The sequence below is a fragment of the Globicephala melas genome, chromosome 1 (genome assembly GCF_963455315.2).
Source record: "Globicephala melas chromosome 1, mGloMel1.2, whole genome shotgun sequence".
Lineage (NCBI taxonomy): Eukaryota > Metazoa > Chordata > Mammalia > Artiodactyla > Delphinidae > Globicephala > Globicephala melas.
In genome coordinates this window covers 29,386,772-29,400,382 of record NC_083314.1, presented here as the reverse complement: position 1 = coordinate 29,400,382, position 13,611 = coordinate 29,386,772, and the positions used below count along the sequence as shown (strand labels likewise).

The 13,611-nt window shown below is 39.9% G+C and overlaps 1 long non-coding RNA gene across 3 annotated transcripts in view; it reads right to left on the bottom strand.

The window, feature by feature from the left end:
- Positions 1–3,304: 3,304 nt before the first annotated feature.
- LOC138842307 (uncharacterized) overlaps positions 3,305–13,611 on the bottom strand; it is a 51,012-nt gene continuing 40,705 nt past the window's right edge. For all 3 annotated transcript variants that reach the window (XR_011376687.1, XR_011376686.1, XR_011376685.1), the window contains exons 4-5: positions 5,115–5,197; positions 3,305–3,878 (exon numbers count right to left, since the gene is read on the bottom strand). This is a non-coding gene — a long non-coding RNA (uncharacterized lncRNA). The remainder of the gene's footprint in view (positions 3,879–5,114; positions 5,198–13,611) is intronic.

Genomic DNA, 13,611 nt, shown 5'->3' with positions numbered 1-13,611 from the left:
TCTGGAAACATTATTTTTCTGCCATACTGACTAAGTCAGTCTTGGAAAGAAAGAGATGAACATATTGGGAAGAAAACAAAAATAAAAGGTTTCTGCTACATAGAACAAAGAACTTTTTATTAGAACAGTGTTATAGATAGGTGGCCATGTATGGAGAAAAGTATATGCTAAAACAGTAGTTAAGACAAGGGATTTCATTAATTTTACTATTTATGCACTTCTGAAGATGATAGCAGATTGGTAAGAAATACTGCATGCAGGTTTTTGCAAAACTGGATCAGAAGTCAAACCAATAAAAAATATATATGCTTCAAATTTGCCTGTACCACGTGACAATCACATAATGTCCATAAAATATTCTAATAAATAGAATCTTTTTTCTTCTCTTCAAATTTCCAGGCCAATACCAAAAATATGTTCTAGATCTGGGGTTTCAGGACTGTCTCTGGTTTGTTGGGATAGAGAAAAATTTCCTCTGTCCTTCTAGGTTTTTCTAGATGGCTTAAGAATTAAATTGACATGAGACAGATTAACAGGAGAAAATAAAACAAAAGTTTAATAACATGCATACATGGGAGAGATAGATCCAGGAGAACTGAGTAACTTGCCAAAATGGCTAAAGCCCTCACCTTAAATACCATCTCCAGCAGAAGAAAAAAGAGGATTTTGAGAGTGGAAGAGTCAGTTATAGGAGGGTATCAGGAAAATCACAGTAAACAAAGGTGGTTGTGATGCAAATTTAAGTTATTCCCTTCTCCACGGATAAGAGGTTCTAGAGATTTAGTCATCTTCCTCTCCCAGGTACAGAGAGGTAGACGTCCTTACAAATGGAGATTTCCCTTACAAATGAAAATGTTTCTTACAAAAGGGTAAATCCTACTTGGTTTTCAGAGCCCTTCCATGTTTTCTGCTTCTCAGAAAATATCCAGCTTAAAACAACTAAAATGCCAGAGACCTATTTTAGGGTGACAAATTCTGCTCTGCTGCAGGTTCTTTTAGAGGAGACTAACCATCTGGATTTACTCCAGTCTGAATATCCCACCAGCCACCCCCAGTCATCTTGAGTGGCACTGAGTCTCCAAAGAAACTCCTTAAACTCTCACTCTTCACAATTCAGAGCTAAATCAGATTTATCTTTGAAGTAAAGAACACAGGTTCTAAAAACAATCTCCCCTAGTTCAAATCTTGGCTCCACACAAATATGGTTTAGGGCAAGTTCTTTAAGTTTTCTGTGTGCAAGTCCACTCATATACAAAATAAAAATTACAACAGTACTGTAGGGGGGCAGAATTTTTCATCCTAAAATATGTCTTTTTGGTATATTAATTATTGCAAACTGGTTATTTTCTAAGAAACAGCAGACATGGGAAAAACTCTGAAAACCAAGTAAGAGTTACACTTTTGTAAGAAACATTTACATTTGTAAGGATGTCTCCCTGGATGTACCAAGAAGAGGATGGCCAAACCTCTAGGAACTCTTATCAATGGAGAAGGCAATGACTTAAATATGCATAACAACCATACTCTTGTTTACTGTGATTTTCCTGGTAGCCTCCTATAACTGACTCTCCCCACCCTCAATATCCTCTTTTGTCTTCAGCTGGGGATGGTATTTAAGTTGAGGGTTTCAGCCGTTTTGGGGAGTTACTCAGTTCTCCTGGGTCTCTCCCGTGTATATGTATTATTAAACTTTTGTTTGATTTTCTCCTGTTAATCTATCTCATGACTATTCCTTATACCAGCCAGAAGAACCTAGAAGCATAGAGAAAAATTTCTGCCTCTCCAATAGTACCCACTTCATAGTGATGTTAAAAAAAGAAACAATGAACCCAAAATGGAGTCACTTGTGCTAAAACCAGGACTTACTACCTAACTTAACAGCATTTACAACGTCCCCCAGGAATATTATCCTAATCAGTCAATGTGGAATTTTTGGTTAGCACCAATGAGGTAATCCTTTACATCCCCCAAAGAAAGGTGAGATAATCTGCCACATAGTCCCCTTTCATACCCTATAGGTAGGTTACCTAAGCATGAAATAATTTTTTTTAAATGACTTTCTTGCTTGCCTTTAAAAATTTCTCCCTTTCTCATTTTGGATCTCTCCTCTATTTGCTAGAAAGGATACTATCCAATTCACGAATCATTCTGTTACTGAACAGACCCTGGGTCTGCTCACCTGATGCATAGCAAAGCCTATCTACTCACTCTGGACTGTGGTGAAGGAAAGTACAGCATTGTTACTGAACTCAGCTTCAGCTGGTCACTGCTCGAAAGCCAATACTTGAGACAGGTGTTGATTGGAAAGGAAAGGCTGCTTTATTCAGGAGGCTAGCAACCTGGGGAGAAGGTGGACTTGTGTCCAAGAACCAACTCTGAAGATTCTGCTGGACCATGAAAGTTTTTAAAGGGAGAAAGGGGAAGCTAATTACAGTTAATTGGTTGGAGTGGGGATCAGAGTCTTATTTTCCACTGTGTGCAGACTTTCTTCTGATTGGTTGGTGGTGAGGTAACAGGGCGGTGTTCCAGGACTCTTTTGCTCAGCCTGAAGTTACCATGGTCCACCTAGGTGGGAGCCTTAGTTCCCTCAGAAAAATTCAAAGGTATTGTTATGTATATTCCTTGAGGAGGAACCAGGACCCTGCTTTATCACTGCACTATTGTTTCATGATTGCTCCTCCTTTGTTTCGGCATTCCCTCACTTTTCTGATTAGTATTTTTTGAATCTGCCCTTTGGAACTCAGGGAAGGTCTAGGATGATGAAGTCTTTTTCCTACAAACAAGAAATGGGGGACACAGAAAGGGTTTGTACCTGGGAGGGCCCCACAAGGTCCTGCTTATATTCAGCATATAATGCAGGGTGCCAAACGAGAAGACTAAGCAGCTCATGCTCAAAAGTCCCGATTCTCTGTTGGTTTCAGGCAAGTGTTTTCACAGACAGTGTTAGGGGAGAGGGTTGTTGCATGCATGATCAGCTTGTGGACAATTTTCTGATTGGCAGGGTGGTGTTTCAGGAATCTCAATTGTCAATATTCTGACTCCAACCAGTCAATGTCTACATGTTTGGGGTCAGTAGTTTTTGCCTGGTGATGGAACTTAGCAGGACCTTGCAGGGTACTACCAGGTACAAAAGCCTTGCTGGGTCTTCTGTTCCTTGATTGTAGGAGAAAGGCTTCAGCCTCCTAGTCTTCCTTGAGTTCCAAAGGGTGGACTCAGGCAGTTACTAATTATGTTACCGAGTCCAAGCTCGCTCTGCTCACCACACGACAGGCCAATAAGTTGGAGACGCGGTGTTGAGGCAAGTAATATGACTTTATTCAGAAAGCTGGCAGACCAAGAAGATGGCAGACTAATGTCTCCAAAAACCCTCTTATAGGGGTTTGGATGCCAGTTTCTTTTATAGAACAGAGAGGGGGAGGAGATAAGGAAGTAAAGTACAAGGCCATAAGTTTTGCAAATGTCCCCTGAAATGGCCACCGTCAGGGAGGGGATGTGTTAATTTTGCCTTTCTGGCAGCCATCCACAGGTGGTCAGGGTCAGGATGCTTCCATGAACAAAGGCACTTTGGTTTCACATTCAGGCAGAGGGGCAGGTTTCCCTGAGGCAGGCCATTATGTATGGACAGTATCCTTTTAGTGAACAAGAGCAGCAGAAAGCAAAGGTTAAAGTAAAAGAAACAGATCCAACAGATTTGGCTCTTCCCTGTTACAATTCCCCACTGTCAATGTCCATTCCACAATCTTGTGGAAAAAGGGGTGATGACCATTTTAACTGCTTTGTCAGATGGATCTTTCTGGGAGTGTCCGCCATCAGTGTCAGTCTTCCAAATGTTGTTATTTTTGTTCCTCTCTGGAAAGTGTCTCCTTTATACCTGTAGACTTTAAAAATATTCACAACCTAAAAATTGAGAGTTATGATTTATTCGGTGGAAATTTTGAGGGCTTCAAGCCTGGGAGGCAGCATCTCAAGTTAAGGAATTTAGCGTTCTATATAAGGGAAGATGCAAGAGTCTGGGCTCACTGAAATCTTTCCTTTAATATACACCTCAGCTATCTGGGGCCTATATCCCATATTTTCATATCCTGAGATTTCTCAGGGCTTACCATAAGGAGTGACTGTAGTCTGATGGCTGCTAGATGGCAGGTATTCTTCTCCTTCCCGAGTTTCCTCAGGGTTCACCACCTCACGTTTGAGGGCTGCAATTGCTGATGCCTGATATGGCAGGAAATATTCCATTTCCCAGATCCTCTCCTCTTGGTCAGGAATTTGACCAATATTTGGGAGACATTTCATGATCAAATTTTGTCCCATGGCTCTGGGAGGCTCATCCCAGATCAGGCTAAAATTCTTGATATGCCACTCCAGATGCTAATTTTTGGAGTAAGCCCTACTTATAGTTAAAGATTCTCTGGATCCTCTATCTAATTATGATCCAGGAGACATTTCCCCTTGTTGCTTCTTCCCATACCTAGAATCACAATATTACAATTATTTTATGTTATAAATGTGATCTATTTTCTCAAGATGTTTAGCCATAGAAGTTTTGTTGGAGGCCTGGTTACACATTGGGTATTGTAAGGGACAACAATATTACAAAATAGGATATAAGTAATGTAGCTGGTAACATTGACAAAGATATAGCACAGCAGGGAGACACAAAGCACAAGCAATTTGGAAACAAAGAACAAATTAAAACAATGATTAGTATAACTAGTTATAATCCAGTTGCAATAATAATTGAACAAAGGTACCATAATTGATTTAATGAGCCATCTGCAGTCTCACTGTACTAGCCATGAATACTTAGACATGCATGGCTTAATCTCTGAGACAAGCATATGCTATTGGCAGGATCAACCAGGAAGAGAGAAAAAGATAAATGTTTTAATTCTGTTTACAAAGGTATAATTTACCAAATTACTGTAAGTTGTAATTAGTTTAATGGGATAGTTTTCCTCACTCCTGGAAAACACAGATTTAAACCAGTACTTTTTCAGATAGAAACCATAAAAATTATATAACCATATTCACCAGTTCACTCAGTCTAACTTTCTCTTTGTTAATAACTTTATGAAGCTGACAGGTTTTCCCATTAGAATTTTTCAATTTCTTACCCAGTTCAGCATTATGGTCTGAAAGCCAGAATCTTGTTTCTCCAAAGGTCTTTTCTATAAATCTTCTTGAAGAGGACGCATTTCTGCAAAGGCATCAGAGTGAAGCCATAACTGTCTATAATGATGAAAGACTTAAGAAGGCACGTTTAAATCTGATTACAATGCAATTGACAAAGTAACTCGGTTACTGCTGTGACATGCAACACTTTCAGATAATAACTAGAATTATGACTGATAACATTTTACCAGGACATATCAAATTTTAAGAACTCCATATAATCTCTAGAATACCTGTATCATTTGCCATACAATATAACCTAAGAAGATTTATTATTTATTTGACAAAACTTCCCATGTAATTCAACATACCAAGTAAACATAATTAGTTAATATCTCTCTTTGGGGTGTTTCAGGGGCCCTTTGAAACATCCCAAATTTAGCTAGAGGTCAAAGGAACTTCATTATAATTTGATTTGGGAAGTTTTGTCAAAAAAATATCAAAAAGGGTTTAAAATAGTCAGATTGGATCACAGGTCACTGTGAAACAATAGTTATTCACTTAGCCAAAGTAACAATAAAAGATTTCAAAGGCAAATACAGAACAGATCACTTAAGATGTAAAGAAACTTAAAATCTATTATCAAAGCCAGTTCAACATCTTAAGAAACATTGTCTTCTTAACAGAGAGAAAAGCCAAATCCAAGTTTTGCACCAGTTTACTTTTAAAATTCATTTACTCAATTAAACTTATTTTAAACTTAGTCAGTCCTGACCATGCACAAAACTCTTTTCTCAGGGTCCACTTTCCACAAAGCTTCCATCACTTAACTTATTTTAGCACAAAAATTCTAATTTTCGAGTTGTTGAGTAACTGGAGAGATTAATTTTATATAAACATTCCTAAAATATAATTATTTCTAAAAGTTCACCCAAAGCTCTTATCTCATTTGCATTTTCTTTCCTTAAACCTTTCCTCTCATCAAACTACTTTCCTTGCTGACAAATTTGCAACAGATATAACAAGATTTTATTTAGCTTATATTAAACCTAGGCACAATAAAAGTATTATACTTAATGTTGATGAATTTAAAGATATGTCTATATTAATTAGATCAACAAAAAAATATGAATACCAGGTATTAATTTAATACTGAATATTTCCCAGTTCATGTGAACCTGAAAATCATTTAGCTCAATTTCTCTTGTATTTAGAATTGTTGGTTTGTAAGCACTTACTTTTCTTTAGGCCAATTAAACAGAGCTCATCCACAAATCAACCTCAGCAATGTTATCCGAAGACAAAGACACATACAAGCACACAGAGACCTCGTAGTTCTCATTTTAAAATCTCAGCCCTGAGTCAGGTACAGCAATGTAAAACCCATCAGTTTACAAAAGATGTTGGATTAAAATTAGGTTTCTGGCAGAGGGAACAAATCAAGCTCCCTTGTCTGAATGGCTAAATTTTCACAGAAAAGACACTTAGGATTTTTATTTATCCTTGACAAGTCAATTTCTAAATTACTTTACCCTCCTTTCAAAGTTTGTATTTTAAAAAGATGGCAGAGATAAGGCCTCCTGAGAAGACCAAATAGGACATCTGCATCTCAAAGATACAGGCAAGTTTTTCCTAGGATGACTTTGTTTCCCCTTTGTTTAATATTTACAAGCCTCTTAAGATAAATAGGGAAGGTTTTGGGAGCGGTATCTATTAGAAAGTCAATCAACTTGTTCCCCACTGTTGAAGTTACTTGGGACTCCTCTGGGGAAATTAGAATCGAATGCCTCAAGTCTAAGGGAGTCCCCAGGCTTCTTACAGCATGTTGGCACAAGGGAAATCGCCCTGCTGTGGAAGTGGCTCCCGGTCCAAACTGGGTGCTCTGTTGGATCTTAGATGGTGAGACTAAACCAGGTCCCTGTGCCCTGGGGGTGACCATAGAAACTTCTATTTGATCCCCATGGGTAAGGGAAACAAGAGGTGGTGAATATGTTGGTGTCATGGGGGGCAGTTGGAACAACTGCCAGTGCAGACTGCTTGGCCACTGGGGGAGCTGGATAGGCTGCAGGGGTTTTAAGTTTTGAAATAACATGTTCCCACTCTCATTGTCTCCCTCTTCCCCTTGTAGAACAGGTTTCTCCTTGGGTTTCCTTTCAGATTGCTGCACCATAAGGTGGCAGTCCTCTGACTTCTTTTCTTCCTGATGCAATAGCATAAATGCTTCTACATGTGGAATCTCATCTCTTTTCCCTGCTCTTTGCAAAACACCTCTAACTGTGAGGTCGTATAATAATTGAGTGAGCCATTCAGGGGCCACTGCTCTTCTGATCCTAACATATATTGTGTCCACACCCTATTACAATAGTATATTATGTCTTTCATAATATACTATTGCAAACTGTGAGCCTTAGTCATAGGCTTGCAGCTATGTTTTGCCCATTTATGTAATATACGCCCCAAAGGGCTTTCCTTTGGGTTAGATGGAGTATTTCCCATTTTTATAAGTTTGATAACACCAAAATGCAGAAGATATAGACAATTCCAACACAAAAGGCACAAACAAATTCTAGCATCAATGCACACAGAACCAAAAAAAAAAAAAAAAAACAAAACAAAACCAACTAATTAGTTCCCAAATCAGGTAGACTTACCCTACAAAACCAATGAACTAGCTCCCAAAATCAGGTAGAGTACAACAACAATTCCCCTCTCCAGCAGGGTACCCCAACCAAATTGGCTTGTCCCCTAAAGGAAAAGCTCAAATTGAGGGTGGGATATGTTCCCAGTTTGCACACTGGAGGGACTTACCCTCCAAAATCGAGTCTGTTGACACATAGAAGTTTGTCAGTTCCTTGCTTCAACTGCCAAGTGCTGGGGTAGCTGGTGCCTCTTCAGGGAAATTTGAAGGGAAGATTCTCAGGACAAATGGTCCCAGCAGCTGCTAGGGCCTTTCTCCAAAATTCCCTGACTGGGGCTGGCTAGTCATGAGCAGCAAGGCTCCTGGCTGGCTTGCCAAATTTGTTACTGAGTCCAAGATCGCTCTGCTTGCCACATGACAGGCCAATAAATTGGAGACAAGGTGTTAAGGCAAGGAATATGACTTTATTCAGAAAGCCAGCAGACTGAGAAGATGGCAGACTAATGTTTCCCCAAAACCATATTATTGGGGTTTGGATGCCAGTTTCTTTTATAGAACAGAGAAGGGGAGGAGAAGAGGAAGTAAAGTAAAAAGGCCGTAAGTTTTCCAAATGTTCTCTGGAATGGCCAGCCTCAGGGAGGGGATGTGTTAATTTCTTCTTTCTTGCAGCCATCCACAGGTGGTCAGGGTCAGGATCCTTCCTTGAACAAAGGCATTTTGGTTTAACATTCAGGCAGAGGGGCAGGGTTCCCTGAGGCAGGCCATTATGAATAGACAGTATCCTTTTAGTGAACAAAAGCAGCAGAAAGCAAAATTTAAAGTAAAAGAAACAGATTCAACATGTCATCAGATTTGGCTCTTCTCTGTTACAATTAGGGAAGTGAGGAAATACAGAAGCAAAGGAAAAGCAGTTATGATATAGTAATGTAGAGATAAAACAAAGTCCTAGTTCCTCCTCAAGTGATATACATAACAATCTGATGCATATCTTTGAGTTGTTCTGCAGGAACTAAGGCCCCTACCCAGGTGGAGGATGGTAACTATGTGCTGAGACCCCAGACTGGTCAGAACCAGAAAGTTGATGATTGAGATTCCTGGAACACCACCCTGATATCTCACCACCAACCAATCAGAAGAAAGTCATAAACTGTGTAGCCATGACCCTAAATGTTGCCTTTAAAAACTGTTCCCTGAAAACCATCAGGGAGTTTTGAGCATGAGCCACTTTTTCTCCTTGCTAGGCCCTTCCAATAAACTTTTCTCCCTCCAAACTCCAATGTTTCAGTTTCTTTGGCCTCACTGTTTATCAGACACACAAATTTTGGTTCAGTAACAGTGGGGATCTGATTTCTGTAACAACAACCTAAGAATGTATGTCAGACATTGTTATCTGTTTTCCTCAAGGAAAACTAGGGTCTTATAACCCCATCCCAGTTTGACTTATTGCTAAAAGTAATCATCTCCTTCTTTGCTTGACTGATTCTTTGTTTTCTTTTCTGCCCCTTCTTAAATGATTAACTGCTTGAGCCTATTCTTTGGAACTCAGGGAGAACTAGGAGACTAAAGGTTTTTTCACAAACAAAAGGTGGGGCACACAGATGGGCTTGTGCCTGGGAGGCCCCACAGTGTCTTGCTTGGTTTCAATTCAATAAAGCCAATTAGATATTTAAAACTTACTCAGTTAAAATTTTGTTATTTAAAGTAATCATGAAAATTAAATAGGTCATGTAAAACTACTTAGCAAAATATTTATTATCCATATATATTTATTATACACATACATTTATTTAATGTATACTTTGTGTATATAGATAGATGTATAAGTAAATACATAAATGTATGTATTATTAACCGAAATTTTAGAAATGGAGATCTGATTGAATAAAAAGGTGTTTATTTGAGTTTTGTTAGGATTGCAGGAGACACAGATTCAAGAAACACAGGAGACACAGATTTAAGAAACACTTGAATTGTGTTCCGCCATACTACAAAATGGAGGAGACATAAAGGCAATAAAACTGCAAGGTTACATGAGTTATTATCAAGATTTATAATTGGAGCTGGCAAGAAGTAAGGGTACTTGTTAAGTAAGGATTTTGGGGGCTCTGAATTGTTGCATATTTACAAGGTAAGACCTTGAGACTAACCATTAAGTTGCAGCTGGCAGGTGTTGTTTTGAATATGGCTGGTGGTATCTTTGGGTCCAGTACAGTTCAAAGAATGTTCACGTTCTCAATGCAGGGATGTGCCTGAGACTAAATCCTCAATGGCTGCCTGACTCCATTTTGTATGCCTGAAGTGTGATTACTCCATTAGAATTTTAATTTGTCATCAGTATGTATGTATGCATTTATATTTTTTTAGCTTCCTTTCACCTAAGCATTCACCCCACTTTTTTCTTATCTTGCAAATGTTATATTCAAAACATTTTCTGACATTCCCCCCATACTTGTATTACTGATCTTGTTTGTGTGTCCAATGCTTAGTGAGGTAAAACAAACAAAAACATCAGTTTGGAGCAGAGAAAATTTACTGCAGGGCCAAGCAAAGAGAATGGGTAGTTCATGCTCTAAAAAAACTTCAAATTGCCCAATCATTTTCAGGGAGAATTTTTAATAGGCAAAATTTGGGGTGACGGCTGCAGGGTGTATGACTTTCTTCTGATTGGTTGGTGGTAATAGGGCCAGTGCTCCAGGAATCTTGTGCTCAGCCTGAAATTACCATTCTCCACCTGGGTGGGGGCCTTAGTTCCTGCAGAAGAATTCAAAGATATTGTTATGTATATCCCTTGAGGAGGAACCAGGATCCTGCTTTAATCACTTCACTATCTTTTCTTGATTGCTCCTCCTTTGTTTCTGCATTCCCTTACTTCCCTGATTAGCAACTGTTTGAATCTTCTCTTTGGTATTCAGGAAGGAACAAGAAATGGGGGACCCAGAAAGGATTTGTACCTGGGAGCCCCACAGGGTCTTGCTTGGTTTTACTTGCTCTCCATTCTACTATGCTGTTTGCCAAATAAACACAAGTAACCTAACCAGGAGAGAGGAAAACCAAACTTCACATTTTACAACTGTCAATTTTTTATCCATGTCAGTTCTTACATTTTCCCTATTGCTTACAATAATAAAAAGAAAAAGGAAAATAGCTTGGGCAACTGATAACGTGCTTTTTCCATCACCAATTAGGATTCTGAGACTCTAGATCCTCTGGTAGGAGCAGCTTCACATGTGTTTTCAGAAAATAGAAACAAACCCACACAACTTTCTGCCTGGAGAGAAAATCCTTTCTCCAATGAATACTGATTTAGTCCAAAGGCAAATGTAACTCAAATCCAAAATAGTATAGAATGGAAAGTTCCTTAGAAAAGTATCTAAACATGGTATTAGGGAAAGGGGGAATAGTTACACACAGAAAGCTTATTCTTAAGTGTATTCTAACACCTTCCTAGGAAATAATCACTACTTCTGTGTCAGAGATGAAGAAATAAGAATAATCACCACTAACATAAATGAGATAGGTAGAAATGGAACTGAACCTCATTCATCCTAATTTTGTGTTCAATCCATCTAATCTCCACTGCAAACTTTTGCTATGTCATCAAAGACCACAGTAGGGCTGGAGATCCCTAGCAGAGCAGGATCTACAACGTGATGTTTTAAGTAGGGGGTAGGCCTGTTGGCCATTTTGTCTGCCTATAGGCCTAGCCTCAAGGATAGGGGGGGTGAAACAGAAGGGAAGAGGGCAGGGCACAACATTTAAAAGAATGACATAGACCAAGGACACAACATAAACTAATTAGAACAAAATAGGTTCAAGATGGTGGATGAGTCGACTTCCACCAGACCTTAAGTCTCATACGCTCACTGTAACACATCAGCAAGCTAAATGACACACCCACAGGTGCCATGACAGTTCCAAGGCTGACCATAAAGATCAAAAAGTGGGTGGTGACCCAATTCCTGGAAATCCCCACCCTGTCCCCAAAATAGCTGGAATACTCCTCCTACTCATTAGCCTATGGAATTACCCACCACTATAAAAACTGACAACCCCATACCCTGGTGCTGCTCTCACCTTCTGAGATGGCCCAAAATCTGTCTGTGGAGTGTGTTTCTCTCTAAATAAATCCACTTCTTACATATCACTTTGTCTCTCACTGAATTTTTTCTGTGATGAGACATCAAGAACCTGAGCTTCATTAATTCCTGAGACCAATTGTGTGATCAGTTAAAAGACCGTGGGTTCATGTCCCAATCTGGGTTACAGGGTTTCAGGAGGACTGAATGTCTTGGAGCTAATTGTTGGCTCCAGGGCACTTGGGAAATAAGAACCCTTCCACCTCCCCAGCATCATGTGCTACATCTGGAAGCCACTCACCCAGATGGAAGAGGATACAGGGCATTCCAGAAATAGTCTGGGGGGTCTGTGTGGAATGGTTTTGGATGCTGCAGACCCAGTGTTACTCAAATGTCTTCCAGCTTAGCTCCAGGAAGTTGTGTTCCCTGAGTTCTTCCTTAGGGTTGTTGGGTAAAGGAGGCTGCATGGATCCTAGAAAGCAAGTTGTGATATTGTGATAAATAATAAGAAATATGTATTTGGTCTTCATCCCCATTCCTGGCAGAGCTTCTAAAACCCAAGAAATTTCCTAAGTTAAGTAGAGCTATTAAAGTGTCTTTTGTTATGTTAATGAGGCAACTTCTGGAATGTCCTTAGGTCATCTGAGGGAACAACCATGTGATTAGAGTGTTAGAACTGTTAGGGCACCATTGGCTGAAACCAACTGCCCTGGCCAGGAAGGATAATAGCTGCTTGTGTGAGTTATCTCACAATAGGAGGTCTCAATAAGAAACACAGAAGTGACAAGCTACCACCAGCCAGAAGAAATCGGGAGGGGCCAAAAGTAGGAAAGAGATGCCAGTCCATAATAGGTCCTGCCAACTTCCCAGAAACTCTCGTGGTGGAAACCATCTTGACTGAGAGATGCACACACCACCAGGAAGGGCCTTGAATCAGATGAAATACGACCACAAGCAGCATGATTGGCCAGTGACAACCTGGAAAGCCAACCCCATTATCATGAAACCTGAGACTGCAAGCCATGTGGCAGAGCAGTTCTCCTAGGTTCCCTTACCCAGCTCCTCTCCACCTGGGCACTCCTTCCCAATAAAGTATTTTGCTTTGTCAGCACATGTGTCTCCTTGGACAATTCATTTCCAAGTGTTAGACAAGAGCCCACACTTGGGTCCTGGTAAGGGTTGCCCTTCCAGTAACAGAGCTTTTAGTCCCAACCCCAACCTTCAGGGAGGAGAGAGGGGCTGGAGATTTAGTTTAATTGCCAATGATCAATGATTTCACCAACCATACTTATGTAATGAAGCCTCCTAAAAGACCCAAAAGGCTGAGTTTCAGAGAGCTTCTGGGTTGGTGAACATATGGAGATTTGGGGATAGTGGTATGCTTGGAGATGACTTGGAAGCTCCATATCCCTTCCCCATACCTTGCCCTATACATCTCTTCTACCGGGCTCTTCCTGAATTATATTCTTTTATAATAAACTAGTAATCTAGTAAGTAAAATGTTTCTGAGTTCTGTGAGCCATTCTAGTGAATTTATGGAGCAAAAGGAGGGGGTCATGGGAAACTCTTTTGTATAGCCAGTTGACAGAAGCATATGTAACAACCTGAATTTGTGACTGGCATCTGACCTGGGGGCAGTCTTATAGGACTGAGCCCTTAACCTGAGGGATCTGATGCTATTTCCAGGTAGAGAGTGTCACAACTGAGTTCAATTGTAGGACACCCAGCCGGTTTTGAAGAATTGCTTGGTGTTGTTGGAAAATCCACACACTAGAATTGGAATCA